The sequence below is a fragment of the Aquarana catesbeiana genome, linkage group LG03, assembly GCF_042186555.1.
Source record: "Aquarana catesbeiana isolate 2022-GZ linkage group LG03, ASM4218655v1, whole genome shotgun sequence".
Classification (NCBI taxonomy): Eukaryota; Metazoa; Chordata; class Amphibia; order Anura; family Ranidae; genus Aquarana; species Aquarana catesbeiana.
The window spans coordinates 188076978-188091628 of NC_133326.1; the positions used below are offsets into that span (position 1 = coordinate 188076978).

General features: G+C 40.2%; 1 protein-coding gene across 5 annotated transcripts in view; it reads right to left on the minus strand.

Moving 5' to 3' along the window:
* The window catches only part of ATXN7L1 (ataxin 7 like 1), a 208627-nt gene that overhangs the window by 99276 nt on the left and 94700 nt on the right, over positions 1–14651 (minus strand). The window contains exon 1 of one of the 5 annotated variants that reach the window (XM_073619652.1): positions 8228–8362. The exons of 3 other annotated variants lie outside the window; for them this stretch is intronic. The gene's annotated coding sequence lies outside the window, so the exon portion shown is untranslated. Of the gene's footprint in view, positions 1–8059; positions 8206–8227; positions 8363–14651 lie in introns of those variants that run through there. One more of the 5 variants, XM_073619653.1, reaches the window with a different exon arrangement.

Genomic DNA, 14651 nt, shown 5'->3' on the forward strand with positions numbered 1-14651 from the left:
AAAATCCAAATCCTCCTTGTACAACAGTATCTCTAGTTCACCCATCTTGTCCGCCAGGCTCTTGGCATTGGTGAACATGCCACATAGTTTAGACCGGTCGCATATTGTCCTCGTATTGGGTGTTTCAAGATTGCAACTTGGACTTGCTACTATACTCACCTTGTGTTTTTGTGCTTTGGTTAACCTACCACTAATGCCCCCAATACTACCCTCTGGAATATCTTCCGCGCTGGCTATCACTGTCTCTGGACCCTCCCCCCATCGCCTAGTTTAAAAACCCCTCTAACTTTTTGGCCATCTTCATTCCCAGCAGATCTGCACCCTCCTCATTTAGGTGCAGTCCGTCCCTTCTATAGTACCGGTTACCGACTATTATTAATTACCTGTTATTAATAGGAAGGGGGTGCTATGCTGACTAATAAACAAAACACACAGGATAAATGATTGATCACTCTGCAAATATATTAAAAGCCCAATACTTGCCTAAAATGAATGGTAAACTCAAATGCAATTAAAAAGTAGCCTGTGCACATAAGTAATCATGGAGTTGCTATTGCTGAGTTGTTGTTTTTTAAGGTGTAGGACCCAGGGCTGTCATCCTGTCTTCATCGGCTGTCATCCTTCACCTAGCAAGTCAAAAAGCTACATAAGGACACAGGACAGAAGCTTAGATTTTTCAGGTTTCACTGGCTGCATGCTTATTATGGGTGACTGGTTATAAAATCAGGAGCAGAACAGCAGCTGCAAAGCTTGTACCTTTGAAAACTATATCTGCAATGACAGCTGCAATCCTTTCCATCCTTATAGGCTCTCTAAGTATCACTTGTAACTTTTACTCTGCATTGCATGTACCTTTTTCTGACTTTCATTAAGTCATTCATTATCATACAACCTTAAGCAATAACCAAGTAGTCACTCCAGTATGTTTAAATGCAATTAACATGCACCAGGCCTTTAGTGTAATAATAAACCTGAATGCCATACTATTTGCTTTCTATGATATTCTTGTTCCATTGTACTTCCCAATGGGCATGGTTTTCCCAATCTACAGCCAAAGGGCTTTTAGAAATGCAGGTGTGTTCCCTGTTTATACTCCCCTTTCTAGAAGTGTAATAAAAAAGTTAAATTAAATGTTGGACATTATAAAAAGAAATGTTCACAACTGATAAATATTTGAAAACAATTTTCTGGATTAGAGGAACTGCCGTCTGCTCACATAATTTGTAATAAAAACATCTTTGCCATTCTGAAGCTTCCCTCCAACCTCTTTGCATATTATTTTATATATACTGTGATTCTGTACTTACCAAATATTTTACTGTGGGCAGCTGAAGCTGCTGCCCGTTTACTTCCTGGATTTACACAGACACAGAGGCACACCACCAGCTCTGCAGCTCTCATTGGCCCTCTTATGACTCGCCCCCCTCCCTTCCTGCTAAACTCTCACCAGAGTGAGAGCGATAGAGCTGTCATAAGAGCATGATGTCATAAGCCTAGGCTTTTTACCAGACAAGAAACAGGAGGTGGGCTGTATAAGGTATTTACTAGCAGAAAAAAAAAGTTTTACTATCCAAAGTTAAAACGACAAGGGCAGAAGATTTAATAGATGGAAAGATGAAAAAAATGACTGAAGGTCCGCTTTAAGGCAGCATTATAAAAAAGGTGCACAGGATAACTTAAAACACTGACCTCATCCTCTTTTGTATTTCACCTTTTTTGAAAATCACAACTATTTTTATCTGAATCTTAGTATTTTACTGTTACTGAGCATTTAAAAAAAAAAAAAAAAAAAAAAAAAAGGAAAAAAAATCACCAGTTTTGTAATTTCCCATCAAGTAGTTTTCTGTTTTTTAAGTACTTGTAAACTAAACAACCTGCTTACAAAAAAAAACAAAAAAAACAAAAAAAAAAGAGATGAAGGAAGAAGGAGAGAAGCAAGCAGAACGTAACCTAAATCTGCACAGCCTCTTTATAAATAGGTCCATACAGCTTCAGCTTACACTTTCTAGCATTGCACCAATACAAGTATCAGTGCCGATACTAAGCTTGTACTTGTGAAAATGCTCCGATACTAAAACCGATACCTTCAAGTCTGCAGACTGTAACCGCCGCCTTTGAGTCCTGGTTCACACTGCTGCAGTGCAAATTCCATCAGTTTTTGAATGCGATTTAGGTGCAAATTCATAGCATGATTTCTGTTTGTCAGGTGCGATTCCAATGCAAACTTTAAGTAATAGCAGCTGTTCCCAAGCTGGTTGGTAAAGGATAAGTTCACCTTTTGACAAAAAATAATAAATGTACATACTTTTAACAGGTAAAAAAATGTGCAATTTTTATTTATTGTTTTGGGAGGCCGTAAAGCACTCAGCCAGCGATCAGCAGATCGCTGATCCTATGCAGGTCTCCTGCAGATCTGTCAGTGTATCGGCTTGCTCGCACCTTGTATGAGGAAGGAGATTCATTCTGACAGAAAGACTCAATACCTACCACAACACTCACAGCGCCACGGTAGTTCATTGAAAACTAGAAGCCAACAACCGTAAACCTTGTAGTTTACCAATGAATGAGTGACAAGGAACGGAACCCTGCACAGCCGCATCTTTTTTGAATCATGGTGTGGGGGGGGGGGGTTGCGGGGGCCGGTGCATTTAAAACATGTTACATCCATATTCAGGGCGTAACATGTTATGAACATGTTATGAAAGGTGAACTTATCCTTTAAGAAGCAGGGCCGCCGCATCCTTAACAACCGATGACTCCCACTGATAGCTGAAATGTAAACAAGAGAATCTCCCCCTCCTCTGACAACAGTTAAAATGCCGGCACCAAAGCGTGAACACCAGTGAAGAAACTGACCGGGGTGAGGATAGTGCTGGGTCCTGGGACAGGTTATCTAGTGTGGATTAGGACTAATACAGGAGGTGTGTTACTGAAAACAGTTGGAAAAAAGCATTAAAAAGAAAACTAATGAAGCCACCACATCTAATGATTGGTTGGTGCTGTTAGAATATGTCAAAGGTGGATCATGTCTGTTCTTAAGCAATTTATCATCTTACATGTATGGAGAGTTGGAGCAGAGTATTTTCAAGCACATTTCACTGCTTTTGATTTAGTAGTACACCATTTGGGGTAAGGGTCAGCATGAACCTTTCTTCTTGGTGACGGACCCTTTTAAGCACCCTTTGAGTAAACCTGCACTGAATGTTCTTTTATATGAGATGTTTTACTTTTTAAACATTTGGACTATTATTAGTGCATAAGCGCTGCATTTATGTTATATTGTTATTGTTTTCTATGCCAGGAGAATTGTGCTACTTCATGACTATATTAAGCACAAGTGATTTGTTGGTTTAAGAGAATGCTCAGATAAGGGTCAGGTATGGATTTTGGGAGGTACCCCTATGCCATTTTTTTTTTTTTATTTTGTCGTTGGGTTCTCCTCAAAATCTATACCAGACCAGAGGGTCTGGGGGGGAGACCCAACTCCTTTTTTAAATTCTCAAGTGAGGTTCCCCTTAGAATCCATACCATACCCGCTGTTTTTTTCCTTGAAATTTTAATTGCTGGCATTCTTTTGTTTACATTTCAGCTGCCAGCCGGGAATACCACCGACAGCTGATGAGTCATCAGTTGTTAAGGACGCGGTGACCCTGTTCCTTTACAAACCGCTATTGACAGGAGAAGAGGGGAGGAGCAGGACTAGGGAAACAGAGAAAAACTGCTGGATTTGCATTGATGTGAACACATGACTGGGATTTCAATCCAGTCCCATTGAAGTCTAAGGAGATTAAATTTGCAGCGCTCCACACTAAACTTGCACAGAACCCTTGGATCAGAATCGGACAGCCTTCACTGAAAACAATGGTTTTTTAGATGATATGCGAATCTACAATTTTCGGATTGCATCTGATCTGCATAGAATTAGCATGAGTATGAACCGAGACTTATGGAGAGAAACGTTCACGACACTAAAAATAGGTATCGGTAATTGGTATCGGCGAGTACTTGAGAAAAAGTATCCGTACTCGTACTGTTAAAAAACTGGTAGTGGTGTATCCCTACTGTTTACTGGAACCAAAAAAAAAGAAAGAAAGAAATAAAAAGATAAGCGATCAGTGTTACCCAACAGTAAAAAGGCATTTTGTTATTGAATAGCAAATCACCTTTTTTAAAATTATTTTATATTAACTGCAATAGGCAACAAACATAGGAAGTTTTTTCAATGTGGCCAATCCTAAAGTATAACTGCCATATAACTAAATTATAAATATGGGAAAATGCCGACATAACGTGTTTTCTAAAGAGAAATCCTGATTTCCAACAATATTGCCTACAGCCTCCTGGTACTCCCTGCTGTGCTCACCAAAAAAAAAAAAAAAAAAGCTACCGGGATCATTCAGATCAATGCAGAACAAGTCTCTTGTCTCTAATCAGCACCCTCTAGAAGTGACCAGAAAAAGACTGTTTACAGCAAAGATGGATGAGAGAACAGGACCAGGCCATGCTGCTAGAGGTATTATATAATGGACACATCATATTGGCATTTTTCATAGGCTGCTGAGAAAAGCACACGTGTGTTCAGTGAAAGTGCAGTTATACTTAAATCCATCTCTGAAATAAAGTTCACCTCCTTCCCACCCCTCTCTAACTAATTGCTGGAACGAAAAGCATAAATACATACAAATAAAAAAATTAATCTAAATGCCCTTTTTACTTTTAAAGCTGCAGTCATGTGATGCTCCAATCCCAAGCCTCCTCTCCTCTGTTACTTTCTGCTGGGTGTCCATGTCACCATTATGTATGACATGAACACTTTCTATTGCCTGTCCAGCGGTGAGGTTCTCCCAGAATCCAGAAGAGGAGTGATGGCAACAGAGGGGACCAGCAGTCTCAGGTTCATCCACAGCATTGGTTTAGTGAGTTCCCCACACCTGGAAATGTCAGCAAAGGGGACTTAGTTGAGGTAAGTAAATGAGTTAGGTGGGGTTTTGTGACTGGACGAGGGTCATATTTTGCCCAGAGTATGGCTCTAATGCCATAACAAATATGGCCGACTGCCCACTGTTCTGCTCGCTGTTGTACTGAGATCACCCATTTTGGAGATATGATTTACTTGTGTCATAAAAACTATTTAAAGGAAGTCCCCGTACTTTCCCTGACAATTGCTTCCTCTGACTTTCGCTCCAGAAAGGTGACACCATCTTTGTTCAGAAATCAATCACAGAGGGTGTTCATGGACAGAGTCATAAACATGTAACTGCTGTGGTCTAGCTGTGTTCAAGTGTAACTAAAGGCAAAATTTTAGTTACACTTGAACGCAGTTTTTATTGCTGTCATTGCCCTCATTCAGGAGATTCACCCTCTCTATTTGTCCTGTTTACCATCATCACTGAAAGTAAAAGAAAATCCCAAATTTCGGGTTGTCCCCAGAAAAGTAATAAAGGACCTGGGGGTCCTTAAAGTGGAGTTCCACCCATTAATGGAACTCCCGCTTTAAGGAAGGTGACCCCCGGACATGCCACATTTGGCATGTCATTTTTTTGGGGGGGGGAGCGAATACCCTATTTTTAGAGGGTTCCAGCTCCCACGTCCTCCCGGCGCACCGAGGCACCAGAAGGGAGATCACTTCTCCCCCCTCTCGAAAATCATCTGGGACATGTCACAGGTCTCAGATGATTGTCTGGCCAGTCACATTGCGCAGCGCGGCTCGCACGCGCAGTGGGCGCACAGCCGGGCGTCCACAGTTACAATGCCGGCGCCGCAGGGAGGAGGGGGAGACAATCGGGGCTTCGTTTCCCGCATTGCTGGACCCTGGGACAGGTAAGTGTCCGATTCTTAAAAGTCAGCAGCTGTAGTATATGTAGCTGCTGACTTTTATTTTTTTTTTAAGCAGAACTCCGCTTTAAGAAATTCCCTTAATTTGCAGGGATTTTTTCTCACTTCCTGTTTGACTATGGGACAAGAAGTGAACGGAAATCTCTGAAATGGGACACAGATGGCAAAAAAATTTAAATAAATATAATGTATAAATAAATGTATAATAAAAAAAAAAATCTGGCGGGGGTTATAACCCTACCTTACTCTAATCCAACATGGAAAAAAAAAAAAAAAGTTTTGTCTATAGTTCTACTTTCACATGTATCATACTAATCAGCCCCTGCTGCTGCTCTTAACAATATAAATTTCCTACAAAGTTACAGTGCTGTAGTCTGAACACAGGGGGACAGGAGACTGGGAAAATGAATCCTCTGGCCTGCAGCAGACCCATGACATTTGTTGCTGTACATGAGCTGTCAGAAATGTATTCATGCTCACCTGTAATGTTACTGAAAGGTATGTTAATTTTTTGCAAATATTATTAAAAGGATAAGTATAGCCAAAGTTATTTTGGCTATACTTCTATGACTCACAGGAGTGCAGTTAGTTCTGAAGCCCACTGTCAGCTGATGTCACAGAGCCGGTCAAAGCTCTGAAAAGATCCCGACCATATTATCAGGATCCACTTGGATGCCTGATCAGCAGCTGACTCAGCCTCTCAGCGCTCAGCTGAGAGCTGAAGCCATCTACACCCGCATACTTGGATGGTCAGAACAAAGCGGGGACTGATAGTCACTGCTCTCAACTCCAAGTGGATTTAGAACTGAGTGATCAGCGGCCATGCGATCACTCAGTTCTTGGGCTGAGAGCTAATCGGGGACAGGAGGTGGCCCCTCCACATCCCAACGCTCCAGTGAGCACTGGAGGGGAGAGGGGACACCACAGAGCCAGAGATTGATGGTTCTCGGCTCAGAGCAGAGGGGGAGAAATGAGCGATAAGCAGTCTTTGATCACTCAGTTCAGAGCCAGCGGGGAACAGATGCCGCATCGGATAGATGCTGCATCCACCTACGTGAGTATAATCCAAATCCCATACTTCTCTTTGGCAAAAAATAAATAAATATATATGTATTCATAATGTTGTGGAAAATGTACATAATTGAAGGTGGAGTGGCACAATATATAATTCCAGTAAGAAAAAAAAAAAAAAAAAAAAAATGCATAACTAGGCCAATTCACCCATGTATCTTCCTATGATGTCATCAGAGAATCACGGATGCTGCCACTGTTGACATTTCCTTCTGAACAGCCAATCGCATGGCTGTCATGCCGACTCGCATGGCTTGAACACTGTAAGTGACAAACCTGGAACAAGCATGCAGACAAGGACTTTCGACTTTTCTCCTGCTTGTTTAGAGTCCGTCACCTTTATAGCCAGAAAACTAGCACTGTCAGAACGAAGCAGGCTACGACATCTCCTGTATTTCTCATGACTGTTTATTTTAAGGTTATAACAAAACTGAACTTTAAGTTGTTCAATACTGATGAAACGATTCTCTGTAATAAACGATTGCTCACTTAAAAAGAAAATATTCATTGCACAGGTACAGAAATCTAATACAAACTTCAAGTTAAATGTGTTACAATTATGACATTAATGGCGACTAAACTGCTCTAACGAGTTATGTGTGTGCCGATGGTGAAATAGTTAACAGGGAACCACAGCAGCTCCAGCGTACGGTGCCCGTGAACGAGCAATGGCCTACTAAATTTGGCACAGCTTAAGGCACCAATGCATGGATGAATCTGCTCTTCAGTAAACGCCACACTCTTGAGTACTGTAAGTGTCAATTAATTCCGCGTTTAGAACCACGGCACGCCGATAGGGATCAGTTTACTCAGATCCTCCCATTATAAGGCAGCTTGGAAAGAAGTGACCTGCAAGAGTTAAGTGTGCAAGCTGCACATCAGTGCATTGACACAAACAATGCTATGCAGGCCAGTTCTGAGCCTATTATTATGTGCAGTAGTCGGAGGAGGAAATTCACAAAAAATGACAAAAGCCACTTCCCTCTTCACATACGATTACACAGCTCGCCTGTACTCCAAGCACTCTGCATTTCCAAGTAACAATAAAAATAAAAGGCCACATGGAAGCGGTCCACAGGGAGAGACCATGAAAAAGGAAGCAAACAAGAAGATTTTTCATGGAGATCAACAAACAAAAATGAGAGCCACTTACAGAGAGAGAGGAAGGAAGAGGCTGCCAACTTAATCTGATTGTGCGACGGCTGTAAACATGTTGTAGTTTTGCAAGCCAGTGTGCCGAGCATTAACACAGCTGCCGTCAAACAAGCTCCCTGTGCATGATTAAAGATTCTGATTGCTTTGCAGCACAGCCAACACTGACCTGTTCCTGGGGGGAAGACGTAGCAACACTGCTCGTGCGTATCAACTGTGCTGGCGACAGGCACTTGTTAAAACAGCAAGTTTCAGGTCTTACCAGTCGGGTACCAGAAGTTCAGAGAAATGGACACATGCCAAGGACAACATGAGCACAGGGGGGGGGAATCTGCAGCTTTCTCCACCCACAGGGCTGTTGTGTTTAATGCTGCTAAATAACTGGATCTTTATGTTAATTGCTGATAACTACTACAGCCTCAATGTCAGAGGTCCAAACCTCCGATCTAAAAGAAAGACATCATTATAGAATATATACATTATATAATACATATCAAGGAACACAAAAGTTTGCATTTCTCACTTACTAATTTTTGGCTTAGAAAGTGAAATAAAAAGTGAGCAATAATAGACAGGCCCCTCCTTAACACTCGTCTTTATATAAGAACACTAAACATTTATGAGCCCCTCAGAAATAGTATATTACTCTGTAAACTGTTGGTGCTCAATAATAAAAAGAAGAACAGAAATTTGCAAGGCACATCAGCTGTATTTATTCCAAGGATTATGCATGAATTTAAAGCGGAGCTCCACCCAAAAAAGAGGAAGATATGCTTGTCTGCCTCCTCCTCCCCACCGCTGCCACATTTGGAACCTTTTGGGGGGGAGCGGGTACCTGTCTGGGTACCTGGTGTTGACAGGTACCCGCTCCCACTTTTGGCTCACTTCGCCGCGCTGAAGTCGGAAGTTGGCCCCCCAGGACAGCCAGCCCATTCACAAAACGCAGCGCGATTGGCGCATACTCAGTAGGAAACCAGCCGTGATGTCACAAGGCTTCAATGCTGGATTCCCTTAGCCAAGATGGCAGCGCCAGCACCTGAGAGCCGATTCAAGACTCGGCTCTCGTGAGGACACCGCTGGATGCCTGGACAGGCAAGTCAGCAGCTACAATATTTGTAGCACTATTTGGAGGGGGCGAACTCCTCTTTACTTATTGCTAATCAAAAGTAGAACTACAGACAACATTTTGGATAGAGTAAGGGGGGAGTTATAACCCCTGTTCGTGCTCCAGATCTAAAACAGGAAATCCCTCCAAAATAAGGGAGGCCCTGGTTGTCACCCGGAGAACTGGTGTCCTCCCTATTTCTGTTCTGGTGACCACTCAAATTTTTTTTTTTTTTTTTTTTTTACTTTCACTTTCAGTGATAATGGTAAAAACAGGAAGAAATCTCTCTCCACTCTATCCAAAACCTAAAAAAAGTTTTATTTCTTTAGTTATCCACTTGACGACCAGTGGTCGCAGCTGCAGGCATCATCCGCTATCATTTTTTTTGAGCCAACGGTCTACTTTCTTGCAAAAGCAATCCAAGCAGCTAATTAGCTGTTGGATCACTTTTACAAGAAGAGGGGGGGAACGTCCCCCTCCTCCCTGCCGCCGCCTTCCCAGCTTTCTCAGGATCTCCTGTCCCACCGGAAGACCCGAGGGACCAGCTGGCGCTTCCGCCAGCTGACCGTAGAGGCAATCTAAAACCAGAACGGCTCTGATCGCCTCAATGGTATAGGAAACTGGTAGCAATGAGTAGTCATCACTTCCAGTTTTCCTGGATGTAAACAGCATCATATTTTATAGGGAAAAGTGTCTTACCACATCGTTTTTGGTGCATATATCTATTTAGTAAAAAACAAAACATATACAGCGCTGACAGAGATTATATAGCCACAACATAAATAAATAAACTATATATAAAGTGCTTGTTGCAATATTACTACATATAAACCCATAAATGACATAGGATAATGTTATATAGTGAGCGGAATACACAAATTGACTGCTAATTTGCCAATATAGCATATATAAAGTGCAACGTGCAAAAAGTACGCAATCGGTGCTACCCGATTGCTGAAAAAGTTGAAAAATATATTATGTGCTGACAAAACTACAATAATACTAATAAATAGTCCTAAATACCACCAGCTGGGCTACTACACTGAACTCTTGACAACAACCTCACTGGAAAGCAAACAGCAGCTCTTCACCCTGGGCTGTCAGTCAATCCCCATAGATGTTACAAAGCGATGCCTCTAGTATACAAATGACTAATGTTCATAACAGATACTTGCAGATGTCGACCCAAAAAACAAAGAAAAAAGCAATATGGTGAAGTATTGCGGAGCTGAAGAGACACTTGCGCATCAAAGCGCTACTCACAGAATCCTCGGTTGCAAACAGGCATGTCAGAAAACTTCCCCGATCGCCGCTTACAGCGTGCGTTCCACGGAAGCAGGAAGAAGTGTCACTGGTTAAACGTGAGCCGGATGTTTTGTCGACGCGCTTCGCCCCTCCTCCAGGGCGTCATCAAAGGACTTAACATCCAGCCTACGGATGTAGAATATATAAGGCATATGAGAAAAGTGACAGCCAATCAAGGCTAGTGGAAAACAAACACCACCATTTGTCCTGATTCATCATATCCTGTTGCAACACAAAAAACTTTATTACAAAAAGTAAACAGCATACAATTAGTATACATAAAGACTTAAAAAAAATATGTGGACACCTAAGTCTCACATAGATAAAATATATCTTGCTTCAAATTTGTTTAATTAGATAGACAATAAAACGTAAAATTTGGATAGGAGTGTTAACAAGATCTCTAACCAAATGGATAATATAAAGAAAATGAAAAATAAAATAAAATAAAAAATAAAATTAAAAAAATGAAAAAATAAAATTAAAAATAATGAAAAATAAAATAAAATAAATAAAAATAATAAAAATATAAATATATATTATATATATATATATATATATATATATATATATATATATATATATATATATATATATATATATATAAAATAAAAATTAAAAAATATTTCCATTCAGATTCTACTTTAAAAAGTAAATATAGTATCTTGGACTCTACATTACATAAAAACGCAACAACATATGAGGGGGGATGGGTATAACCATCTCCCCACTACCTCCCAATCTAGAATATACCCCAATCAAAATGATCAAATTATGACAATATAAAATTGATATATTAAAATCAATTATAAAATTACCAGTTGGATAGGAAACAATTCAGATCTAGCTCAATATTGAGCCCATGAGGATGTAAAGTGCGAAGCCTATGGATCCATTGGGTTTCGTTCTGTGAAATGGCTCTCTTAAGATCAGAGCCTCGCCAATGGTCCTCAACTCTATCAATTCCACAGAAAGTTAACAAGCTGGGGTCCCTATTATGGAATAGCCTAAAATGGTTTGAGAGGCCATGATGTTTGTAGCCTTTCTTAATTCTATTAACATGTTCTCTGAGTCTAAACCCTAACTGTCTGGTAGTCCTCCCCACATATTGCAGGTTACATGGGCAGGACAACAGGTAAGTAACATACGTGGTACTGCATGTAATGAGTTTCTTGATTTCAAACACCCTTCCTTCAGATAGTGACCTAAAGTGAGTAGTTTTTTTCTTACGAAATTTTGAAGTCCTACATATCATGCACCTTCCACAACTATAGACTCCAGTCCTATCCAAAAAGGTGCACACCTTCCTGGGTGGGTTCACCACATTATGCGCCAGTTGTAATCTAAGTGTGGGTGGCTTTGTGTAGATAAATCTAGGCCGAGTAGGTAGGATCTTCTTCAAATCTGTGTCTTCCAGCAATAGAGGCCAATGTTCTTTAATAATTTTTTCAAAATGGCGATATTGTCTATTAAAGCCTGTCATGAAAGCTAAATTATAATCATTTTCTTTCGTAACTTTAGGTTTGAATAAATCCTTTCTATCCATTTCACCAACTGACCTTTTGGTACGTTCCAAAACTTCCAATTTGTGTCCCTTGGCTCGAAAACGTTCCAGAATGACATTGGCATGGGAATTATAATCGTCTTCTTTACTGCAGTTTCTTCTGACTCTAAGCATTTGGCTTTTTGGAATACCCCTCAACCATCTCGGATGACAGCTGGTCAGCGGAATGTAACCATTCCTGTCAACATCTTTAAAAAAAAGTGCGCGTGCATAATTTGTCACCTTCTCTGAAAACAGTGAGATCTAGAAAATTGATCTCCGTATCGCTGAAACTCTTAGAAAAGGAAATATTGAAAGAATTTTCACTAATTTTCTTTAAAAATTCACAAAAAGATTCTGGTGATCCTGCCCAAATTATAAAAATGTCATCAATATACCTTTTGTAGAGTCTGAGCTCCTGTATATTGCTTTGGTATATAGCTTGACTTGTCTATAATACTCTTTTTCATTCCAGAAAAAATGATGGCTCACCGCCATATCAAGTGCTTTTATAAGAAACTCTGTTTAAATGTAATATTGGTATTTCCCAAAGCCCATTCAACAGCTTGAAGGGCATGTTTCTGTTGAATGTTTGTATATAGCGAGTTAACGTCTATACTCGCCAGCAAACAATCTACAGATACTACCATTGGGCTGATCAATTCTATAAGATCCTTACTATCTTTGAGATAAGAGGGGTATTTCTTAGTGAGTGGCTGCAAAAAATAGTCCAAATATTCCCCAAGTCTAGAAAACTAAGACCCAATTCCACTAACTAGAACCCGTTCTGGCTCCAAATGTGAGGAACTGGACGCGGTAACAGGTTCTTCCACCACTTCCTGCCATTTGTAAACTTTGTTGGACTTGTAATCATTGGTGTCTCTAATAATTTTTTTAATTTTTTTTCTTTTGGATATCCTTATCCACTTTATCCACAAACTCTTGGAGCTGTTTTAATTTATCCTTATATTCGCCTGAGGCAATATAGTAATTAGGTCGGCAGACAAGGGTGGGGGGTGGGGGGTAGTGATACTCAACAAGACAGATTACTTAGAAGAATTGAATAAACTGGTTGGGGATCGAGAAACATACGAAAAGCTAAAAAGTAACCCTACGAAGAAATATAAAGCCCAGCTAAAAGATTTGATCAAAATGACTAAGGAAGAAGGAATTTTAAAGAAGAAGGAGGCAAGATATTTGATCCCGAATGCTCCACGAATACCGGTGATTTATCAGTTACCGAAAATACATAAAAATTCAACAAAACCGACGGGCCGACCCATAGTTAGTGGAATTGGGTCTTTGTTTTCTAGACTTGGGGAATATTTGGACTATTTTTTGCAGCCACTCACTAAGAAATACCCCTCTTATCTCAAAGATAGTAAGGATCTTATAGAATTGATTAGCCCAATGGTAGTATCTGGAGATTGTTTGCTGGCGAGTATAGACATTAACTCGCTATATACAAACATTCAACAGAAACATGCCCTTCAAGCTGCTGAATGGGCTTTGGGAAATACCAATATTAAATTTAAACAGAAAAAGTTTCTTATAAAAGCACTTGATATGGCGATGAGCCATAATTTTTTCTGTTCTTGAAAAAGAGTATTATAGACAAACTAAAGGTGTGGCAATGGGGGCTAAGTATGCCCCTTCAGTAGCCAACATTTTCATGAGTTTTTGGGAAAGTCAATCTATATACCAAACCAATATACCGGAGCTCAGACTCTACAAAAGGTATATTGATGACATTTTTATAATTTGGGCAGGATCACCAGAATCTTTTTGTGAATTTTTAAAGAAAATTAGTGAAAATTCTTTCAATATTTCCTTTTCTGAGAGTTTCAGCGATACGGAGATCAATTTTCTAGATCTCACTGTTTTCAGAGAAGGTGACAAATTATGCACGTGCACTTTTTTAAAGATGTTGACAGGAATGGTTACATTCCGCTGACCAGCTGTCATCATCCGAGATGGTTGAGGGGTATTCCAAAAAGCCAAATGCTTAGAGTCAGAAGAAACTGCAGTAAAGAAGACGATTATAATTCCTAAGCCAATGTCATTCTGGAACGTTTTCGAGCCAAGGGACACAAATTGGAAGATTTGGAACGTATCAAAAGGTCAGCTGGTGAAATGGATAGAAAGGATTTATTCAAACCTAAAGTTATGAAAGAAAATGATTATAGTATAGCTTTCATGACAGGCTTTAATAGACAATATCGCCATTTTGAAAAAATTATTTAAGAACATTGGCCTCTATTGCTGGAAGACACAGATTTGAAGAAGATCCTACCTGCTCAGCCTAGATTTATCTACACAAAGCCACCCACACTTAGATTACAACTGGCGCATAATGTGGTGAACCCACCCAGGAAGGTGTGCACCTTTTTGGATAGGACTGGAGTCTATAGTTGTGGAAGGTGCATGATATGTAGGACTTCAAAATTTCGTAAGAAAAAAACTACTCACTTTAGGTCACTATCCGAAGGAAGGGTGTTTGAAATCAAGAAACTCATTACATGCAGTACCACGCATGTTACTTACCTGTTGTCCTGCCCATGTAACCTGCAATATGTGGGGAGGACTACCAGACAGTTAGGGGTTAGACTCAGAGAACATGTTAATAGAATTAAGAAAGGC